Consider the following 24,029-nt stretch of genomic DNA (forward strand, 5'->3'; position numbering starts at 1 on the left):
GCCTCATCACCACTGTCCCCAAGTGACAGGCAAGTAAATGAGATCTACTCCAATCTCTCCGTATAGCAGGCAAAACTCACCCTCTTGTTACTTGACAGGCTAGGTACATCATCAGGTTCCAGAAGACTGTAAGGCACCAGCAGTGGGACACTACCACAACACGGGCAAAGCAGCAAGAGACCAAAAGTCTCAACCTCTGGGTCTAATCTGAGAGACAGACACATGCAGGAGTGATGTCTAAAACTGCATTTCAAAGGGAACAATCAGATGTGTCATGCAACCAGCAACAAGACACGTAGGATTTCAGTTCCTGACAAGCAACGGCCCCAATTTGACCTAAGACTGTGTTGGACTTGATATTGTACTCGGAGTAAAAGCTGCTACACTGTCCAAGAGTGGGTCAAGTGCACGAAGTGGTGAACAGTCACACATGTTACGAATGGTTTGGGTTACATTTTTCACACCTGTCGAGGCCTTCTAGCAAGAAATTTTGTCCTCTATATACCCTACCCTAGAAATCCTAAAGAGAGAAAAAAAAAAAAATCTACCTTCTTCCACACAGAAGTCAAAGCTGTAATGAAGAGACCAAGATAAGCAAAGGCAAATAATAGAACAGCAACGTTTCACTGGGAGTGGGAACAACCTTACACAGTTTGTAAGCGAGCAAAACACGGCGGGGACGGTAGGGGGTCTTTTCTTCAGCTTCTACTATCCAAACCCAGTTCACAGCTGCTTATTCAAAAAGCAGCTGCCAAGTGAAAGTTCAATAAGGGAAAACCAACTCCGGTATCCTAGGCTGAATAACGCACCCAAGGATTTGCAATTGTGCTTTCATTACCAAAGTGCCACATGGTGCCAAGGGAACACTTTTTCAAGAAGTGTGGGGAGGGTGGGGAGGTGTGTCAACCCACGGGCAACCCTTTGGACAGCCATCTTCATTAGGACTCGGCACAGCCCGGCTAACATCGGGAGGCACGCAGGGTGCTGAGACCACGGCGGGTACACATGCAGCTCACCCAGGCTGCCCAGCCCTACGTGGAGCTGCCACTGCCTGCCATGCGCCCCCCGGGGAGAACTGTGCACACACCTACACATTCCTTCTGCATTATTCCATAGAAGGTTCATTCCTTTGGCCACCGATTCACTGAGCTCCAAGCTGAGCAGCCCTCCAAGAGCCAGCGCAAAGACAAAAAGCTTGACTGACATCTCATCAGATTTGAAAGTCAGTTATAAACCATGCGAGAAAGATGTTTCATTAAATGCTGCTGTCGTGTTTATATGACTCCAAACCTTCAAACAAGAACACTACAACCCAAAACAGGTGAATTGATTCTGTATATTATTCTAGACACACAAACCTCCAAGTAGATACAAATGAATTTAGTATGGAACAGATGTTGACACACCTAATGGAACTCTCCAGTAACTGTCTTTACCTCTTCCCTTCCCTCCTAACATGAAGCTGGCAAGTGCCCATATCAGGTACCAAGGAGACAAACCTTCATCCCAATCTTCTCCATCAGATTTGACTGTCATTTGTGAAGCACTTCTCCAAATAAGTGGCTTCCAATCATCAGAACTGCTGCATTCAAAACTTCTTAAAATACAGCTATGTAGGCATACAAAATTGATTCTTCTTTGCCAGCCTTTTCACGTTGCTCATGGACATTCATTCCTTGGGCATCTAACTGAACTCAGAGAAAAATGTACCCTACCTTCATTTCCCAGCCTTGCTACCCCCTCAAGGGTAGCTTTGCTAGCCCTTACTACCACTCTGAACCAGGCTGTTTCTCACTGTCATCCAGCTGAGTAAATAGCATTAATCATTGTGTCCTTCAAACTTGTCTGAGCATTTGTGCCCTTACTTTCAAATTTTAAAAGGTTTCCCCCTTGCAGGTGAATGGGGCTAGAGCACTATTTTAACCCTGAAGTTAAGACTTTCAGAAAATTACCTGCACCATCAATCAGGAGCTTTCAGTATTGCAAGTTCACTACTGAAATTGTGAGAGCCAAGCGTGATGTTTTACAGGCAGAGAACGGATGCACGGAGAGAAGGAGTGATTTTCAGAAGCTGACAGAGGAAGTGCACAACGGAGCCTGGAATTTATCTCACATCTCTTGGTTCCAGTCCAATTGCTTAAACCACAAGATCATCCTTCAGGCCTAGGACACCAACAAAATCTTTAACTCTTGTAAGATCCTGAAGCACTTTCAATAATTGTTTTGTAGCAGAGATGGCTTCCAGCCCAGGACAGGATCCTGATCTGACTGCCCAATGCTCAAAGACACAGAGTTGGGGACCTGTCTCTCAGCCCACACTGTTTTTAATACCTGATTTGGGCATTTCACACCCCAGACGTGACGGAGCACTCCACATACTTCTGCCTCAGCTGTGCTATGACAGTTTGCTGGGATCTGAAAATGGTGAAAGAGATTTTTCCAGGTACAAAATCTTACTGAGAGAGTGTCCCTTGCCACTCCTTCCCTGTACAACCTCAAACGGGAAAAAAATCAAACAATCAGAACTTTAGGAAAACTGTAAAGTAGCGAGTAGAATTTCAAAATAACTTGGCAAGAGAATATTTAAGCACAAACCAACAACTCTTCTTGGAGATTTGTGGGGAGGAAGAAGGGAGCTCTTCTACCACCCAAAACATTGCGTTCCAGTAGGTATAAAAATACTGTAATCCCATTTCCCTTCAACACAGAACCAGCCAGAAAATAAAGTGAAACATGTTGATTATCCCAGCAAGAGTGATGGCTAGGGAGGGAAGGAAGGAGGGGTAAGAGACATGTGTCTACATGCTCAATACCAAAGCAAGGAGGGTTGAAGCAAAGCAGATGTATATCTGAAAGCAGCCAGTCTTATGGGGGCGGAGGGGAGGAAAAACAATGACACCCTTGTGGCCACTTGTCCATCTCCTCTTTGGCCTGAGACTAGAGAAAGGACAAGTGAAACAAATGGGGTCACAGCTTAGCACATATCACAGAGCCACCTAAAGGGGAAAAAACCTGCCTCAGTTTCAAACGACTCAAAGAGAAACTGTTCCACCACTTCAGCTTGTTTGGCTGCATGTCCCCTTAGAACAGAGCGCAGTGAGCATTTTATCTCATCTCCATTTTCTAAATCTAGGTCACCTCAATCTGTGGCTGCGCTGCTAGTGATACCTCTATGAATTGCCACAGCCCTGGCTTGAAGTAAGTCAGCAGCAACTTAGGAAAATCCTAAATGGCTGGCAGTATCTAACTGGCAAATGGAGAGGGCTTCTTATAACCCAGTCTCTGCACAGTCACTGAAGGAGATGGATCACCTACCTTTGGTGATGGTTCATTTAAGGACAAAAGCCTTTGGGCCCACAATCAAAAGCCAAGAAAATTCACCTCTTCGGCTGCTGGACACAGCAACAGGAGAATGCATCATTCAGTACCACCATGCTGTTCCAGTATGGCTACAAAACTTGCCTCTGGTAAGAGGAAACAGGGATGGAACAGACTGAGAAAGGGGTTCACACCCTGCTGTCAAACTTTCTGGAGATATCCTGATGTCTCTCCTTGAGATACTTGCAGATCTAAGACCAGCATAATTGAAGTAAAAAAAAAAAAAAGAAATCTGAAACCAGCCCTCGCAGTTCAAGAAATGTAGACTTTTCCCTTTCCTTGCTTGTGTGGGATTGTCCCTTAAAAAGGCCTAAAGGATGAACATGTAGAAGATGGTGTCATTTGTCATAGCAATGTCTATTGCTGCAAACTGGAAGAGGGAGAAGTGCTTCAGACCTGCTTTAGATTAGAAAGAGACAGGAGAAATAAAAAGAGCATCTGACACCAAAATAAAACTATTTTGGTCACTGCCATCTCCCTTATTCTAAATGAAGCAATTGTGGGCTACGTTTGTTTTGCATTCATAATTAGCAGACAGAACAGATGGCAAAGGCGTCACTTAAAGCCACACGTCCGACAAAATAACCCAGGCTGCCAGTGCAATTTTTCACTAGGAACAAGGAATACTTTCCCCTCTTCTTCCCATTGAAACGTATCCCAAAGAAATGAGGCCAGCAAATGTTTGCATCAAGTAGGGGATTCACCGCAAAAAGGAATCCATTGTGTTTTGGAGTGTGTTGATTACTGGCTGAGTGAGGAAGAAAAGGGCAATAGCAAATGGATTGCTAAGAGAACAAAAAATAGGAATGGAAACTAGTGATACATTGCCAGCAATATAACAAGGGGCTCAGATAAACATATACTCTCTCCTCCCTTTAGTCTTGTGGTTCAGGCATAGGCTGGAACTCAGGACATCTGTGTTTCATTTAAAAGACAGCTGAATAGGAGAACCTTTATCAGTGAAGGTATCTGTTGTCCCAAACCCATACCTGACTCCTTCTGTACTAAATGCACTTATCCTCTCAATACCTATCTCGGTTTAAGGATACTGGAAAAATCGCTGACAAACAAGGAAGGCACAAAGTTTAATGCATCACCCACTGCATGCGGACAGTTCATAACCACGGCCAGGAGAGACTATTTCGCTAGAAATCTGGACCGTAAAACACATTTGTGGCACTCCATCCTATTTCCTCCACCACAAGCACAGGCAAGGAATGAGATAAAAAAAACCCAAACCACATACTACCTGCTGAAAACATTGAAGCGCTGTTCCTTGGTCTCTCGGATAGTACTGTACTGTGTTTGGCTTGTGACACCCAGAATACAGGTATGTGAACATCTCAGAGGAAGAACTTCTCTGGGGAATCTCTCCTGACAGCCCATCTTGTGTAACAAAGTCCATTTGTTAAGTTCTTAACCTCCTACAAAGCCTCAACAATTAAATCACAGTGAATATCCCTGCTTGTTGGAAAGAAGAAGGAGAGACAGATACTAATACAGTTTCATTCCTTTTATAGCCTTGTGAGGTCCTCTGACAGCCTTGTTGATGGACCACAAGAGGATTTTGGCATACTGTTCTCTGAGCACTATGGATAAGCTGTTCCTAGCATGCATGACTGAGCAGAATCAGGACACAGACTGATGGACAATATAATAAACATCATGAGCCTTGCCTCCCTCATATTGCAAATGTCCTAGTAATCGTGAGCTTCCATAGCTATTGCAGTCTCGACACTTCCTCTCTGATACTATTAAGATGCTAATAATTGTAAGTCTTGTCCAGCTATCGCAGCCACAGGCCTCCTCTCTCAGATACTGCAAACATGGTAATAATTGTGTGTCTCAACAGCTACTGCAGCATAGAACTCTGCTCTCTCTGATGTTGTAAATACACTAATAATAATGACGCTCAATACTACCGTAGGCTGCTCAGCTGATCCTCGGCAAAAGAACAATAGAGAAAAGAGCATAGATCGCTATGAAAGAGCACAGATGTAGGGAAAAAGGATGGGTGCCTAGGAAAGAGCACAGACCTAGAGAAAGAGAACAGGTCCCTACAAGAGAGTTAAGTCCCTAGGAAAGCATGTAGACCTAGGACAGACCTCAGCAGGACCCAAAGCTACTATCTCCACCACTTCCCCTTGTTCAAAGACCCTTCTGAAAAAGGAAAGCCTCTCTGGGGACGAATACGTTGACTAAGCCCCTTCTCTCTCCCAGGTGTCTTCATTAGGAGCGGGATGGACAGGCTGCCTTAACACTCCCCCTTTCAGTGAGGCTCACGGGATCCCGATGATACTTTGACCAAACCCCTTAGCAGTTTTCCCTCAGGCCTTTCCTTCCCCAATTAACCTCCCCCTTCCCCCCAAAAGCATGCTTCATACCGCTGTGAATTAGAAACATCCATATAATGTCAGCACAGAGGCACTGGTATTCATGCAACAGGACTAACGCACGCTAGCAGAGATGTTTCTTCCTACAAGGCAGCACGGTAATTTTCTTGGGCAATCGTAGTGGAAAACCTCTCCCAAGCACTCCTGCCCCACTCACCGTCTACTGGTGTAGGAAAGGGCTCAAAAGTTTCAGCAAGTTCCACAATATTTTCATACATAGTATGAAGAACATTCAACTTTAAACAGAGAAAGCACAGTCACATTATTTTATGGGTGAAAGGACTTAATACAAAGCAGCTATATTAACGCAAGATAATGCAATTCATCTTCCTAAACCAGATGCTTCTAACGTTTTCGGGCACCTTGTTCCTATTTCCTCTCTGTTGTATAGTGGAGACCTAACTTTGTTTTTACTTCTTTCCGCAGTTATCTGAACATTCATAAGCAGAGAGCATTGTGCAAGAAACAGGCTCATCCAAAACATCAGTGTGACTTCCCCTCAGCTTCAGCCTCAGATGACATTTGCTTTTTGTTACCTCCACTAGCTCTAATCTCCCTGTTTTTCCCAGCTGCTCAATAATCCAAGAGAAGGACCCCTATGCTAAGCCATGAGGACACACAGCCCCGGGGCATAGCTTAATACCCCTCCAAATTTAGAGCTGGACATCGGTCCACTGGCATAACTTTTAAACATTCAGCAACTGGTCTAAATTAGGCAACTGCTCCACAAAAGCTCCTAGAGCTGTTTTGCATCTCCTGGGAACTCCCTTTAGATTTGTAAGGGAGGGAATAGTTGCTACCAGTATACTGCCCTCACCATTTCCACAGCTTACAAAGAGGCCCAAGAAAACTTCACAGGAGCTACAACTCTTGCAGGTAAAATTCACACGGCGAGAAATCTGCCCCAATGGTCTCAGGCTCATTCCACAAAATGACTCCAATTCCTTACACAGAAATCTGGCGACCCGAGGTGCCCAAGAGAGCAATTCTCAAAATATCAGACTTATGTCTTAGCTACCCAGTTTGCTGCCATGCAAGTCCCACTTGGGCCTCTGCATAAAATGCAATGGCCGTGGCCAATTACATGCAAAGCCCTGAAAGCAGATCACACCGTCCTCGACTTCTGCAGAAGACCAGTGGTGAAAACACCAAGGAAACAGAGGAAAAGACTGTGTCGCCCGTCTAGGTTCTCCAAACTTCAGAGGTCAGTGCCTGAACCAGCTGGCTGTACTTCCTGCTAAAGTTGTGGAAAAAAGATAGAAAGATTCAGTGCACTGAAAGATGGAGCACAGCTCCCTGATGTGCTGCCTCCAGCACTCACCTGGTAAAGGGGAAACCTGGGCTCCGATCCCTGCTTCAAGGACTACGTATACGTTCTGCATTAAATAGTCAGCAATTAAAATGCACAAACAGTCCTCAAAGCTGTAATCTCAATATAAATAGTTACTGAAATAAAACAATTCACTAGTCAAATTGTTAGTACAATCGCTGGAGGAGGTAGGAAGGTGAATACCCGCCTTAAGACCTTGCCTCTGTCAATATTTAGTTATTCATGCAAAGTAGAACGTAGGCTGGAGTTTAGCACACATTCCTGCAACTTGGATGTGGCTCAAATTTCCTAAAGGTAGGGGAGGTAATCGAACCGGGATGTGCCACATCTGAGGTGACCGCACTAACTCCTGAGAAACTTGATGAAAAGAAGATGCTACCATGACCACTGCTGCTGCCTACCACTTTTCCTTCATCTTGTCAAACCCAGCCTTTCAAGCTCTGCATTTTGCTTTGTGAAAGCTCAAGGCAAACGTATTATGTTAAGCATGAGGAAAAAAGGGTGTGGGGGTAAAAGATTCCCTTTTGGAGGAGGAAAAATGCAGAGTTTTCTCACTTAACTTCCTGATTCTGCCACTGATCTCCCTTACTCCTTCCCCCCTAAAAATAGCCCATTATTCACACAATCCAGGAACAGATTAATCCCACTGAAGTCAAGGGGAGTTGTAAGACTTCTGAAAACTTGGTACACTTCTAATTTAGGCGCCAATGAATTCAGCAGATTAACAGGTGTCAACATATTCATGCACAGGGCTTAATAAAAGCAAAAGGCATTTGGGCCCAGAATTCAAAAGTAGGAGAACAAAGCTGGTATGCTTATCATATAAGCATGCGCACATGTTACTCATCAGTTCGCAAGCCATATTATCATGCTATCTACACCCATATGTGTTATTCACTATGTTACACAGTAGGCATATGTGCATTCAATATTTAATCTGCAATAGCACTTGGGGACATCAATTAGACATGTGTTATATCTTTTAGAACATACATAAGCAGAGAAGTAGAAACAGATGAATCTCAGTGCAAAGAAAGGTATTTCGAATCTCCAGAGGCGAGGCCCTTTACAAATGGACTGACTGGGTCAACTCACCTTTATGTACAGTGCTCTTCTAAGTCTTAGGCACTGGCTATTACGTGGTGTCCTACCATTTCTTCATGGTGGGAATTTTACCTGGTATGTCTAATATCTCTCACTTTCACAGCATTAATTTTTGCCCATAGGCAAGATTCTCAGAAGTGCCATAAGTATGCAGTTACCTCATTCCTCCTGTCTAATTATAATTTCAAGAGAATGAGGTAACCAATCTCACCACCAATAAATTTATTATCATTGTTCAACCCAATTTTCCTCCTTTCTTTTCACTTACTCAGTTGAAACTATTCACATCTATGGTCTTGTATTAATGCTATGCATTTATGGCACTTTGAAGAATGATTCCCACAGTGAGAGGCAGCTCTGAACTCCATCTTGAATTCCAAATCTCCTGCTGGAAAGACACTAACTTGAGATGAGATGCCCGCGGCCAGTTACAAGCTCACAAAAGAAGGGACATGTACCACCACCAGCAGTGCAGAGGCTCCTGCTAACTTCTGCAGAGCTACATAAGGCACCTTCATGGCATAGGTCAGGTAGGCTGGAAATCTCCCAGGTGTGCTTTTTCCACAACTTCTTTCTAAGCTTGGGCAACTAGGCTGCGATAACTTAAGAATGGCTGGGCAATTCTCACAGCCTCTTGAAAATCAAGCTTTTTATTGATTTTTGCATTTCCGAGCATGCCGGAAAGCCTCAGAACTGCGTATTACCAGTCACTTTTGACAATGAGACTGTGATGCTGCTTGGGGCTTGCAAAATACAGACAAACATTATCCCGACATTAAGACATACTTTCTGATAACAAGTTTAAGGTTCCTTTGGCTTTCTTTCATCCTATTACTACAAATTCTTGCCCAAATTTCTCAGGAGGGCAGAACTCAAATCCATTTAGATGTACCCATGCAATAATAAATAAAATAATAATTAATAGGTTACTGAGATAAAGGCTTTCCATCTTAGGGCAGAGGAAAGTATTAGTTAATTAATCATCAAGTTGGCATTAACTTATCTTTTGGCACCTACAATAAAATGTAAACCTAAAATGAGCAGTAGGGGGGGAACAAAGAAATAAGAAGCCAACAATGGTTTTGGAAATGGATGACAAAATCCAAATGTTCTGCCTCACTGCTGCTAAATTAAGCACAGTGTTATCAGTGCAAAGATTAAAAAAAGAGAGATTTTCCTCTGAACCTTAAGTCACACTTCTTAGCTGCACAGGACATGACAGCAGTAGTGAAGACAAGAGAATTCACTCACCCTGAAAATGAGTGGAAATAAAAAAGGATCTGTTCAGTTCTTGATTTCCCCAAACACAGTTCTATAGAGTAGAAGAAAAAAGAAGGACATTAGTTTATTGTACGCAGCAGACGACGAAGTGATCTCCCACACTCCTTCCCTTCCTAGGCACCATCCAACCTACCTCTGCCTTGCTCTGCCTTCAGCCGGTTTCCCCTGCAGGGCACAGGGCAAGGGATTATAGCCACCCTGCCCTTTTTTTATACTGCTAAGTGGAAAGGGATCTAGTAAGATCCCGGCTTTAGCTGAATAGTGTTCTGGGAATTATTCTGGTGTAAAAAGGATGAGAAAGATTGTTTTCCCACCTTCCATCAGAGGCTCTCTGCTGCTGAACAAAGATGAAAGATCCTCACATGGAATTGACTTTTCTCCAATTGATTTTGTTTAGCTTCCTTTTGCGTAAAACTCAGCTCTTTCAGGGAGAGGTCAGTTCCAGAAACACATGCATAATGTTCAATGTATGCATCAATCTGAGTATTAAGGCATGCACTGTTCTGCCACGATTCCTCCACCTACAGCCAAACTGCCCCTTCTCTGCCTCTTGCTCAGTATGCATAATGAAAAGTCAGTTAGGTTCTTCTTTGTTCTGTTGTGATTTTCTGAGACTTCTGCAGAAGCAAAACAGGTCTCTCAACATCTCTGTCCATATGATACAGCAACGACAGCACAGAAGATGCCAAAAGGGACATTACACTCTCCTAAACTTCTTGGAAAATCATTTATCCTCCCAATTAACATTAAAGTGTGGGAAACCTAGGCCTTAATTTTTAAGCTGCTCCAAGGCTTTCTGATTATTTTCTATTGCTGTTGATTTTTTATATTATTACTACTACACCGGACCGTAAACTGGCAGCCTCAAGTCAAACGGATCCAAAGCCCATCCAAGCCAAACTACCTGTGCTACAGACTTTCTCCGAGATCTTGGGCAAGCCATGTACTCTTCTGGTGAGACAGAAAGCACTGCTCTAGCTTACAGTGCTGAAGTGCTGCGGGCTGCTTGAATATTATGGACCTAGAAGTTATCTAGGTACTGAGATGGAGAGATATGCTTTGATGCTCCTGGGCTCAAAAGACAGATCTGCTGTAATGGTTTTTGGATTAGGTAGTTAATCCTAGTCTTCACCATTGACCCATTCTCATTAAAATCATTTAATCAACCTATATCACCATGTATTTCTCAGATAAACCTAATAATTTATTCCCCTCAGAAGAAAAACAGTGAAAACAATTAACGCTTTGCAAAATACCGTTAAAAAGAAAAATATTACATCTGGCATTTTTACCCCAAATCCAGACAAGGACCAGCACGGGAAATGATTATACACATTTATTCCAAAACTACAATTAATAAACATTCAGTTCAGTTCCGTGTCAAACGTTTTCCAACCACCGGTGGGTGTTTATTTAATCAAAGTAACTGTGCTCCTTCCTGCACAGGCACAGGCAAATCACTGCCTGGTAGACAGTAAGGATGGATGTGCACTTAGCTCCTCCAGAAAGCCATTTTATTACCAAATGAACTGTGAATAAGGAAAGGTAGAAAGACAGCCTTAAACTATCTTTGCTTCTGCCTTTAATTCAAGATATCCTAAACTACATTTCCCTAAAATAACCTCCCGGGAGTCCTACTACCATCCAAGACTCTCTGGAGTCTATAAACCTGGTGCTGCCAGAAGGCATGCAGGCACCTGATACAGCGCAGTTCCAGCAGCCACATGACACCTGGGGAAGTCATGATATTCCACAAAGCCAGGTTCAATCAGCAAAAATCAATGTATTTCTAATCAGCAGGGCTACTTAGGCACAGCACAGAGGCCACAGCTTCTCAGAGAGCCCCTACAACCCCATCCAAATGAAAACTTATTACTTCCGTAGATCCATATACTATCCCCAATATTCTCTTTCCTTCTGTTTCCCTTTTGCCACCAAAATGATATGAAATCCAGCAATTCAGCACGTTCTGATCGAATGCACAAAACCTGCCAAGACCTGGTCTTAGCTGCATCAAAGTCCATTCAGAGGCTGTGTTTTTTCCCCCAACTTGTCCAGCCACAGTGACTCACAAATCCACAGTAAGGAGAGGTACAATGTTTCTGGATCTCTAAAGAGAGGATGCAGTTTTAGGTGTTGGGGTTTTTTTTCAGTGAGTCTTACATTCATTAATTTCATTTCAAGAATGAAGTCAGATTTTTTTTATTTTTTTTTAATGTGGCTGGTTATTCGACGAGTGAAGCATTAGATTTGTGAGTTGTTCTGCAAGCCAAAACATGCTCCCTTTCATTCATAACACTGAGCTGCTCTGCGTTAAACAGCCGATTATCATGAATGAAGTGGGTGTAACTTCCTTGAAATCCTCCAAAGACCTGTCAAAGCAGAGCTACTGCAGCTCAGTTTTCTCCTTGAAGCGTACAGATCATTGGTTTAATTGTTCCACACTGATCTTGAAATATGCTTTCTTGGTTCAAAGCATTAGGTGGTATCATTTTTTGAGGAGGAAAGGGGAAGGGTGGAGAATGGTGCCTGAGGATAAGAGAAGAGTGGGTATATGTCTCAACCATCAAATTCAGATTTTCTTTTGGAATCTAAATTGAGCTTCATCCATTTAAAAGTGTGTCAGACAAAACCTTACAAATCAAAGCCTTGGCCTGTTTTGCATGGATAATCAAGAGCCTCTGGCTCTTTTTTTGTAAGAGGAAACGTTTAACCCTAAAGAGAAGAGGACTGATCTTATAGTTAAAGTGCTGGCCAGTGACTCAGAAAATTTAAATTTGACTCCAGCTCTGCCATTCTCCATCCCATTTCAAACCTTTTGGTGCTGCCCCAGTGCTACCGCTTTTACAAAGGAACATGCTGATATTTGCAAACTGTGATGGTCTTTGAGCCTAAAGACTGAAAGATTGCACATACACTAATAAATAAACATCTGTGTCTATGAACTTGTTTAATATAAAGAACTTTCCAAGGATGGCCATTATCTTTAACAAAAAGACCGGCAGCATCTCAGCTATTCATCTTATCACACTTTAGGACACCAACGGATGGATCTTGGCCAGTAATAAATTGTCACAGTGCCATTGACTTTGGCGGACCCACTAAATATCTGATCCACATCGGATCTCTTGCCTAACACTTTTAAAGCCTGGCAAGCTGGAGATGACTACAGGAAACTCAATAAAGAAAAAAAAACCCAAAAACATGAATACTAACACACTTACAAGGGTTAGTCTCAGGAAACCCTGGGAAAGTGGCACCAGTGAAAACTATTATGATTTTTGTATTTCAGCTCAGATTTTCTGCTAAATTTCATTATCTCACCCACGATCAAAACAACAACAAATCTTGATGGGAGTTTCATGACAACAGTTTTTACACATCTCTTAACAGCTGTAACACTAACAAAGGCTGGCGCTTCAGGAAAAAAAAAAAAAAAAAAGTATTTGTCCAGCATTTTGGAAATCTCAAAACCAGTAACACATTGCAGACAGCTCCAGAGACAGCACTGCTTCCCACCTGCTCCCGATTCCTTTATCACCTCCCCACAATGAGGTGATACCCACCTGGGAGCATTCACATTTGCCTGGAGACTGTACTCTGCTGAAATGCTGTCCCCTCTCCTTAAGACTCCAGCGCAGTAAGCTAAAGGGTGCCCGCAGCATGGCAGGTACTCTACCAGCTCCATTTTGTAAAAATCCACATCTCTTCCTTGCTTATCAGCAAATGGAAATCACAAGACCATGTCCCAAGCGATTATTCTGCTCCCATTAAAGTGAGCGAGAATTTTGGCACTGGTTTTAAAAGCAGCGAGAGCTGGCTGACATACAAGCAGGTCTGACAGGTTGCATTTTCATTCTCATTACTATTACGGGCATGAGGATTCATTTCTATTTATCTTCAGCTGGCATTCAGTCCTGGATCTAAACTGCATCTGTGGTTGCATTGCTGTGAAATGTATCACTACTTATGACTCACCCTGCAAAGGACACATTTGTAAACTGACCCACCATTGACAAAATCCTCTCTTTCTTCATTTGTAGGAGGCGAGATGAGGCATAGGTTCCTTGTCTGATTCATTTCCTGAGGAAATTTTTACTCTATGCATCTTTTTCAGTCCTTATTCAGTCAGCGAGTAGTGAAGTGATTAATACAAAATCCATGCTTGACACAGAGTGGAAGGAGGATTCATTCAAATTCTTTTAAAATCAGCACTTAATTAATTGCTTAGAAAAACAACCCACTGCCAAAAATGTGTGGGGTTGTTTTTTGGCTTTTTTTTCCTTTGCCTTTTTTTTTTTTTTTTTTTTTCTCCAGTTGAGAAAGCTTTTTCAGTTGAGAAACTAATTACAGGCAGCGGCACACAGCGAAACGCACGAAGGACAAATCTGGCACCTTTTGAAATCAGCCCCTCGGAAGGAAGAATTAGCAACCTGGACAGAGCTCCAGGCAACTCCAGCTCTCCTGCGTCTGGTGCTCGATCTAATTCACTTACAGCCAGCTCTGCTCCTTTCTCACAACACTGCAGAAATCCTAGGAGAGCTGGATATCTAACACCTCTGACAAACACAGACAATGATCAGAAAATTAAAATTGCCAGAAATAAATGATAACACAAAGACAGCCCTGAGGAAACTGCAGTAAGTTTCTTGACAATTTTTATCTACCTGATTATTCATATCAAGACAGTACTAACCAAGTCCAGATCGGGATGGGGTTGTGAACAATCCCTGGGGCTTGGAAGGCTGTTCAGAACTTGGCACTCGGGATCAGGCTCATTTCTCCATCCTATTAGGGTGGACACTGTTAGCCTACAGAATTAGGGAGAAAAATGAGTGTGTCCTTTCCCTTCATTTCTTCTCTCCCTCTCTCTCTCTCCACATTCTTCTCCTCTTGTCTTTTTCACTGCGAGCACTGAATGATGGGATTTTTGACATCAGAGGAAAGTCATCCTTTCTCCACTCCCCCAGCTCCTGTCCGCTTCCTCCTTATACACGTCTGTTCGTTTGCATACTATATCCCCACTCAAAGAACGGGATCAGCTGATCCGACCGCAGCTTCATCTAACTAAGCATCCTAAATCCTGCCCAAAGTAGACCAGACTGACTGGTTCATTCACCCTGGCAGCCTGCGACCAGCGAGCCTTTAAAGTACATTTTGTAACTGCTACATAGCTGGCACCGACTATAGCAAAGTCATTGTTTAGTCAAGGTAAAGTGACCTCTATTTACTCAGACAACTCAGCTGCCTACAGGGAATAACTGGATTTGAGTGAAAATTTGCTGGGAAAGTTTCACTTTGGCTGGGCTGATGCTTACTACAATAAGCTAAATGTTTGGTCAGTTCATGCCCTTTCTCCTGCAGTTTCTTCAGCCCTTTGATTTATTATCTGCGACTAGACAGCAAATGACCCCATCCAATTTCAGCGAGGCTGTGGTAAGCCAAAGACAGAAGAGAGACTTGTTCAACTAAGTATATTTTCTGATCTCCCATAAATACCCCCTTGATTATCATAAGCTGCCAGGCACCTGCCATAAGTTGTTTATTCATGTATTAAAGAATAGCATTAATTGAATCGGGTCTTTTTCTGCAGGCAGCTTCTCAGTCTCCCCCTTCAAACGACGCCAGGCATCAGTGCAGGAGTGCAAGTTAATTCCAGCTGCGCTTTAGGGGATGGTGACCAGCACTGCGCGCAGGGTCAGGATAACGGCTGGTGGGAGCTGAGCACCACCCCAGGAACCGCGTACGCACTGACTCAGGCATGATGACTCTGAGTCACGGCGCTTCTCCTGCTTCCTTCTTTCTCCGGGGGGGCGGAGGTAGGAATTTCCTGCTGGCCCGTCCTTGTAAATCACAACGTCCTGTTGCCGCCGGGAGGGTCAGCGAGTGGGAGAACTGGAGCCGCTGCCCAGTCCACCTGCTCTGGAGAAGGAGAGATGGGGCACGCTGCCCCACTTAGGCTTGTACACTGGGAAGATGGCCAACAGATAGCGCAGCAGGACCCTGGGTCCCCTTGCTCCACATCCTAGTTCAATCTGCAGAATAGCCCTGACACCTTCAGATACCTAAAACTTGACTGAAACTGCATACTATTCATCCAGCAACCCAAGAACCCAATTGTCCCCTTACAAACACATGAATTACACAGATATAACCCCGGTAATTCTTCTGCCTTTCTTCGAGACAGCACCATAAGTGAGAAGAGAATCAAGCCCTAAGTGTCTGCACGGCAGCCCCTATACCTATGAATTTGAAGGTGAAAGCTAAGACATTTGGTGGAGGTTCTGGGAGAAAGCCAACCATTAAACACCATGCTGTGAAAGTCTTCCCAGCTGTCCTTCAAAAAAGTTGAACTTAATTACAGTTGCAGCTGGAAGAATTTCACTATCACAAAAGAACTCAAAAACACGGATGAGCTGTGCCACGATAACCCTGAGAAAAGCCAACGTATAACTGTGAGAAAATGGGCCATGCATAATTAGGAAGGGAAGGAAACATATTAGCCTTGTGAAGACCACCTTCCGGAGCAGATCTAACCTATTCGCTGGTGAAAATCAGTGTTTGGAGTAAGAAACCGAATTGTGAAAAGGAAAAGAGGGATACTGGCAGAGATGGTACTAAGCAGAATTCCTGGTCATACTCCAGGGATGGTGAGATATGACCAAGTTTAGCTTACACCAAATACACGGGCAGGTGGAAAAAATGAGCTCAGTACGCCATGGGAGTTGTTCCTTCAGACTCTACACAAAGAACTGGACTGACAGACAGCACTGATTTACTCCACGGGCTCACCTGATACACAGCCATGTTGTACGGTGCTTAACCACTTCACTTAGAGTAACTGTTAAGTACCACACAGTGACAAATAATACTACACAATAACATTAATAGCACCTACCACAACAGGATTATATCCCTTCAACTATGCTGGTGTAGTTATATGACTTGCCACCAAGTGCGGACACAGCAGGTGGGACTTTTCAACCTCCATCTATATATTTTCGATCACGCACCTTTACACCGGTTTAATTTCAACCCTTCTAGGGCTAACTTTGCTTTAGCTATGGCAGGGAAAAATATCACAGCATTCAGCCAATGGAGACACAAAGGCACATGCATGCAGGGAGATCACCACTTCAGACCAGGACTGTTAAAAGCATTTTATGACACTGATACTGGAGGGGGAGTTTGTGGATAGTCAAACCTGAATGGATATTGGCACATTCTTTGAAAAGTATGGTTTCTGAGAGAGATCAAATGGTTCCAATCTGACTTTTACATCTTATCTGGAAGATGACGGCTCATGGAGCATCTTTTGGAGCACATCCTATCTGGGCATCAAAGACTTCTACAAAAAATTTTCATGAGAGCTCTTCCGTCTACAGAGAGAGGTATAAGCAAATGCAATGACAAGGAAATTAAAGCTAAGTAGATTTCGACCAAAAATAAGACACTTATTTTTAACAGCCAAAGGCAATTAACCCCTGGAAGCGCTTCTAAAGGACAGGGGGTGGTTTTCCATCACTCAACGTTTGAAAATCAAGGATAGATATTTTTTATCTAGACAGATGCAGTTCAGATGGGGAAGTCTTGTGGCCAGCATTACAGAGAAGGTCAGAGCAGACTCTGATGAGGATCCTGGCTGCCTCCATAACCTACCCAGCCGTTCACCTACTGACTCCCCAGCACTGTTCTTGCAGCACATAGCCTTGTTGTTCACAGTCAGTCTGTTTCCCCACGGATGACCAGACCTGACCCTGCTTAGATTACAAAAGCTAAAGGGTTCAGAAGTGAGGAAAACAGGAAATCCAAACAGTGAAAATCTCAGCAATAACGTTTCCTAACAAAGACCTTCAGATCTCACTCCCGACCAACAGCTGTCTTCATGACGTCCAAAAAGGACGATGTTTAGTGTGGTGAAGATTGTCCTTCTGCCATTCATTTTTACCCTGTTTATTTTTCTATACTGTGACATTTTCCTCCTTGTTAAAATCTTGGTCATAAATGAGGGCGCTAATCCAGGCCTAAGAAAACATACATGAACGCACGTACTCCATATGCTTCAATTAGATGGGCTCAGAGGACGCAATTCTCCCTACAGAAACCCAAACCAATACCTGTGCACCACTTAAATTCCCCCTTTGGGCGACAAAACGCGACTGAATGCTGCAGAGCCTTTTTTATTTCAAGAGAACCGAAATGAGGTGACCTGTAGCTTAATTTATTGCACCACAAAGTCTGGGACTGCAAAGCAACTCAAAACAGCATCCTGTGGGGAAGCGTGAGCAAAAGCTGAAGAGTGAGGAAAGCTTAATTTTGAAGAAAAATATCATGTTTGTTTGCTTCGCTGTTTCTGCATTTTAAACCTTACCCAAATTTCCTGACCTAATATCATATATACACAAATCACACGTATGGCTGTGATGTTCACGTGAGCTCTGGGGGCCAAATGTGTGGGTGGCATAAATTGGTGTAGCTCCTATGCCACTGGGTCGTAAGCGAAGACCTTTTCCTAGGTTTTTACAGAGAGCGTTACGGGAATTTCAGGAGGTTGAAGAGGTATTTTAAGGTCCGGTTGTTTTGCATTCAAATTTTAAATTTCATCCACTTTTTTAGGTGAAATTTGACTTTCCTGCCTGGCAGTACAGGCAGGGCAGGTTTTTGCCATTACACTGCCATCTAGTGATGCGAGTTTGCAAGGCAAAATAGCTGCCAAAAGATGGCTGACCAACAGCAAGTGCCCGAGTCAAGTTCTGAAAGGAGGGTCCAGAATTAAATTAAATTAAACAGAAAAAATTGCAAAAGGCACACCCAGTGGTGGCCCTCGACCATTTACGGGAAAGATAAGCATTATGGTACATAAGATAACAAAACGCTTACAATAGATGGGGTTGCATAGAAGCTCATCCATTATCCAGCCGTTATCCACGGTAGGGGACATTCAGGACATGCAAGTTTGCAACTACAAGTCTGCAAGTCCAGCTGCTCCGCTGATACAAGCTGCTATTGCTCTACCAATTTATAACTGCCAAGCTTACGTTCAAGCAAAGCCTGCACAGAAGTTTTTCACAAGAACGACGCTCTTGCAAGCGCTAGAATGCCTTTGGCCATGTTTCTTCCAGCTTTACTGGATACATTCCTTGGTGTAACTCCCTCCGGCATTCAACTGAGTTGTATCAGGCCATCTGGGCCAAATTTATTCTCTTTGTAATTGATTTCAGCGGTTTCCACCATGGACCATTTTGATAAGTCTCTGTCCACAGCCATTACTATGGTCAATCAGCATCCAAAAAGGATTTACTAAGCAAGCACGTCACATTGCTTACAGAAAATCCTCCTTTATAATCCCCATGCTCAAGGACTGGAGAGCAAAGTTGAGGCTTAACATATGAACCTGAAATGAACTGGCCTTTATGAGTTAAGATCCCAGCCCTAATGTTTTACTCATCTTGAGGATATTTGTCCTCAGTGGTATGTGTGTCACAGGGCGTGAAAGTGAGAGTGTCTTGAGGTTAACAATTGTTCATACTCATAGTGGATGAATCATATGATAACACCACAGCAACATCCTGCATAATTGTCGGGAGCCTCTATTTCTGGCAGTGTGTCCCTAGTCTGTCTCATGAGCAAATGTTATTTGTGCTTTACTATATAAAACCAAAACCAAACAAAATTATACAACAGGACACTATTCTGCAGGCACTAGCCAAAATCACAAGTGCCTAATTGAGCCTTCAGTTACCCACCACTTCAATGATGAATTGTGCGATGAAGTTAATAGGGCTGAGATGGATATCTCTGTCCTTCATCTGATTAGTATATGAGCAACTCTCCACATGTGAGTAACAATATTTGTGTTTCCTTAGCCACAGTTGAACTCAGTGGGACTATCGCATATATAAAGATCTGGGACATCGCTTGCGAGGCAGTGGGTGCTAAGGGAACAAGCATTGTATTGCAGGTCAGAAGATTTATGTTTTCCTTCTGGATGACTACAAGCAAGTCACTCCCCCCTTTTCTCCCTCCCTTTTGTCTCTTCAGACCTACAGTCTGCAGGCTTCACTGCTCTTTGAGCAATAGAGCTGCACCGCGAGGACACCCAACTCGCTTCGCCAACCTGAACACAGACCTACCTGTGGAAAGCAAGACACAGCACGGCCGGCAATGCCAGAGCATCACAGCAAGTCACAGACTTAGAGCAAACTCTCCGGGATGCAGTAAAAATACCAAGTATCTGTACCACCCGTAGCACAAAAAGGCACCAATCCAGCTTGGATCCCCTGTGTTGGGAGTTGCGAACTTACATCGCTATGCCCTAAACACTGCAGCTGCCTGTGGCTGGGGCACCAGGGGCTACACAGATAACGTACTCGGCCCCTTTGGGGTCCGTATGTGGCTGCTGTCACGCATTCCTCCGTTGGGAAACGTTTGTTGTAGGCGCTCTTGTCATACGCACACTTAGGGCAGAGGCTGGCTCGCGTTTGTCTTTATAAGGTGATGGCAGGATTTTGGCCCGTGGTTTGTGACTCCGGTTCCGAAGCACTAACGAAACACAATGCACTAACAAACGTAGCTCATGTTTTACCCGTAATCACAGAAGCTTCAAGGGAACCGTGGTTGAAACACCCTGGGAAAAATCAGGCTAATGGCGCAACAACCTTCCCACGTGGAATAAAACTAGGAAAAAACATTAAATCCTGTAAAACTATCCATTCAAAAATTTCAGAACAAATGTTTTATTTCTCATTAGAAATAACTTTTTCTTTGACATTTACTAGCTTTACTGTTATATTTTCATATAAAAAAAAATTCAGTATCGACATAGCACCTTTTTAATCCATCTATAGTGAATACATATGATATTTTTTAAATAGTAAATATTTTGATGAAATGGTAAGTTCTGTTCAAATGTATTTTCTTCTGAAGGAGGAGAGGGACAGGTGGAGGAAAAGCTTCCTCCAGAGAATTTCAAAGTAGGGGCCTGTTTCTGAAAACAGCTACATTTGAAATCCTTTCCAAGAATTATCTTCCGTTTAGCTCTAAAAATAATGTTTTTCTAAAATGCCACCCAAATTCACTAAATGATTACCATTATTGTTTTTTCATTTTCATTGGAAATGCTTACTTTCAGTGTTTTAACCACTACTTGCAGTAGAAGTTTACAGGATATTCACACTAATAAGAATGAGCTTTTTAAAACAGTCATGGGGATTAGCCACACATCTTCCATTAAAACTAAAGTACCCTTGACTGCTTTACATTCTCATGAGATTCGTTTTAAGAAAGTCTATTTAAAATTAACGTAGAAGTGGGCCAATATTAGTGTGGGGGATCTGAAACCCTTTTCACTGTGGTGGAAGCAGATGGGAATTTCTACATGTGCAGCACCCAAAAGGCACTGCTCTGGATTCTGAAGAGACTTTAAATTATTTAATTCTGTGTCAAAGAAAAAGAAATAAAGGAAAAAAGAAAAGACCCCAAGCAAACTAAAATCAAACAAACAAGCAAATGAGAACATCAGCAACAGAAAGCAGAAACGCTTAATGAGGTCATGTTTACTATTTTGGCTTCCACTCTTTGGATCATTCGCTGACATTTTGCTGCTTTCAAATCCCAAACCTTAATCTGAACCTGAGTCTAACACAAACCCAAATTCAGACACCGCCTCCCCAGGCCAAGGGTTTCAATAAACGCCTCGCCGCAGGACCCGCTGGCCTGAGAGCTCCTTGCTGCGAAGTAAGAAAAAAGTCCCGTCAAATTCAAAAAATATCTTCGCTGCTGCCTCCCCATTTCCTGGCTGCAGCCGAGAGCGGAAATAGCTACATTTCCTGAGCAAGGCTGTTCTCCAGGGAACGTCAGCCCGTCTGCAGCGAGCAACCGCTGGACGCTAGGGCTGGAGTAGGGCATCCCAGTGGATTTTGAATCTGAGCTGGAATACCAGCACTGTGGCGTTCCTACTTAGCAAGGGACGCCTAGGAAGATAAGGCGACAGGGGGAGGGAGGGAGAGTGGAGAGGGAAGACGAGACGTAAGCAGCAAAACGAGGTGGGAATTTAAAAATGTGTTTAACAAAAAAAAAAAGAAGAAAGAAAAGAGAAAGAAAGAGAGAGAAAGACGGCGGAGAGCATTATCAACAGCCAGAGTCTGTGTTCAGTGAAATCAGATGCAACTCCATAGCCCTCCACATTTTAAAGGAGAGTCTCCTTAGTCTGTGTTCTGTATATGGGGTATCTACTTGGTCCCGATTACTTTGAAGGGGGTATTTTCCTGCAAAGCACGGTCATGTTCAACAAGGAAAGCAATTTATTAAGACAACATGAAGGCTTGGTTTTAGCAGAGTGGGAAGAGATTTAATAGCCTGGAGGGAAGGGGGAAAGATGGATGAACACAGACTACTTCTGAGAAACTCTGCAAATAGGTGGAGCAACTCACAATCCAATAAACCCCACAGGGAAAGCCTTATCTTTCCTTCCCGCATTGGAAATCCATTCTTCCTTGGCTCTTTGTGGCCAGGCAAGTCTCTAATTATCCACAGAAGTGTGAAGTCCGAAAGAGTCCATATACCTTTCAGGTAGTCATCTTACATTGCTCTTGTCAATAGAGAAGCTAAACAGTATTTCAGAGTTTTTACCACATTATCTTTGCAATGTCTATGGGAAAAGAGTACTCATGGTCACAGAGGCTGAGACACAGCTCGAGACATATTCATCTTTTAGCTGTGACCATCTAAAAGTTGGGTTTCGATTCTCATCTAGTTTTTTAGGTGCTTTATATCTCAAATAAAGAGATTACCTGGGGGGGGGGGTAAATCAATCAACCCTAAAGCAGAGGGAAATGATAGACATCACCAGTTATTCCCCTGAGTAGCAGCTTGGTCTAGACAGCTGGATTTTAGATGACTGAACTTAATCAGAGAAATCTCACTCACAGAGGCAGTTTAAGGAAAAATAAATATATACATATATATATAAGGGCCTAACTCCCACTGTAATTAAATAATAATCTCAAAAAATGGCCATCACCTAAGGTCATACAATGAGTTTACAGCTGTGAACCACAAATTCCTGAGAGCCGGTCTACTAAGAAGCAGGCTTGGACTTGACCTCTGCATCATCCTGTGAAGAGGATGTCAGTTGATAAAACTGTGCCATGTTTAAGCGTTGAAAATATCACCTCAACCTGACCAATGTATAACCCAATCAATCTGCTGAGCCTTCACAATTTTTACCCACAAAACATCTTTGCTTTGGTAATTATCAATCACCCTTATGCAGAAAGGTTCCTCCAATTTTTTTAACTACTCAATCCTTTGAGAGACAGATGAATTTTAATGATTTAGATTATTAACCTAAAGGTTGATCCAGACTGGGAGGAACAGAATAATTTGTTTAATCATTATTATTATTTATAATTATTTAACATAGGGGAGAAAAATATCACCTTAAATGTCATCATGATGCTTTTTAATTGCCTCAGATGAAATTCAGAATAATCATTACTCTGTAAATGTATACAGATCTAATTTTAAATACCCTAAGATGCTGGATATTTATCTGGAAAATGCAAAGAATGCATATTCATTACTGTATAGGGAGTTACAGAGACAGAAAAGAATTGATCAACCATTTATTGAAAATTATTTCTTTTCCCAATTCACAACTGGGCTGTAATTTGACATGAGGCAGAAAAATAAGCTGAGCCAGGTAATTTTTCTTACTCATCCATTCCAGGACTTTATTACGTGTCCTTTATGAGGAAGTATGTTTTATGGATGCGTAAGAACATACTTTTGTGTGGCTATAATTTGTAATACATATGTCGTGGAGTTATCTGCATTTAGAATGGTCACACAGAGGGATGCCCAGCACATGGAGAATTTCAGTGCATGGCAAATATTGGTACCCACGCCTATGTGGGGAATATCAAGACACAGGAAACACATGGGACTTAACAGTTTCAAAGGATTTGTTGTTGTTGTTCTAGTTTGGTTTGGGGCTTTTGTTTGTGCTCATGTAGCTACTTCAGGGAGATGCACACGCATTCAAAAAAAGTAGGTTTGGGGATGAAGGACAACTCTGTGTAGGGCCAGCATCTCAAGGGAATGAATAGCATAAAAATGGGATATGGGATATGGGACTACATGGGGAGGATCCAGACTCATGCTTGTACAAACACACCACAATTTAGTGATGGTGCACCCGGTATGAGTAACTATCAAATTTAAGTGACATGGAAACAATTTGGTTGTTTTTTTTTTAACACGTTGGAAAGACGGTCTGTTGTCAAAAAGCCTCAGAAAACAAACATAAAGAATTAAGCAATCATCTTTTCATGTTTTAAGATAATGGCAAGCTTAGAGCGTAAAGACAGTCATGCTAGTAATTCTGACTCCAGCACTGAGCTGATGCTTTGGGAGAGAATACAGTTTACATGGCATCAGGTCTGGATGCAGGACCATGAAACTGAACTAATTCGGAAATGCTGTAACCAGCTAAGCTAGCAACACAAAGAATAGTTTCTATGGACTTAGGAAAGAATAGTCAT

At 42.8% G+C, this 24,029-nt stretch overlaps 2 long non-coding RNA genes across 2 annotated transcripts in view; one reads left to right on the forward strand and one right to left on the reverse strand.

Annotated features, from left to right (window-relative positions):
* Positions 1-24,029, reverse strand: part of LOC138686190 (uncharacterized) — a 161,573-nt gene that overhangs the window by 49,291 nt on the left and 88,253 nt on the right. The window contains exon 8 of the long non-coding RNA XR_011325549.1: positions 9,457-9,517. This is a non-coding gene — a long non-coding RNA (uncharacterized lncRNA). The remainder of the gene's footprint in view (positions 1-9,456; positions 9,518-24,029) is intronic.
* On the forward strand, positions 15,359-20,959 carry LOC138686191 (uncharacterized). The gene is made up of 2 exons (XR_011325553.1): positions 15,359-19,324; positions 19,528-20,959. It is a non-coding gene; the product is annotated as an uncharacterized lncRNA (long non-coding RNA).

The sequence above is a fragment of the Haliaeetus albicilla genome, chromosome 7 (assembly GCF_947461875.1).
Source record: "Haliaeetus albicilla chromosome 7, bHalAlb1.1, whole genome shotgun sequence".
Taxonomy (NCBI): Eukaryota; Metazoa; Chordata; class Aves; order Accipitriformes; family Accipitridae; genus Haliaeetus; species Haliaeetus albicilla.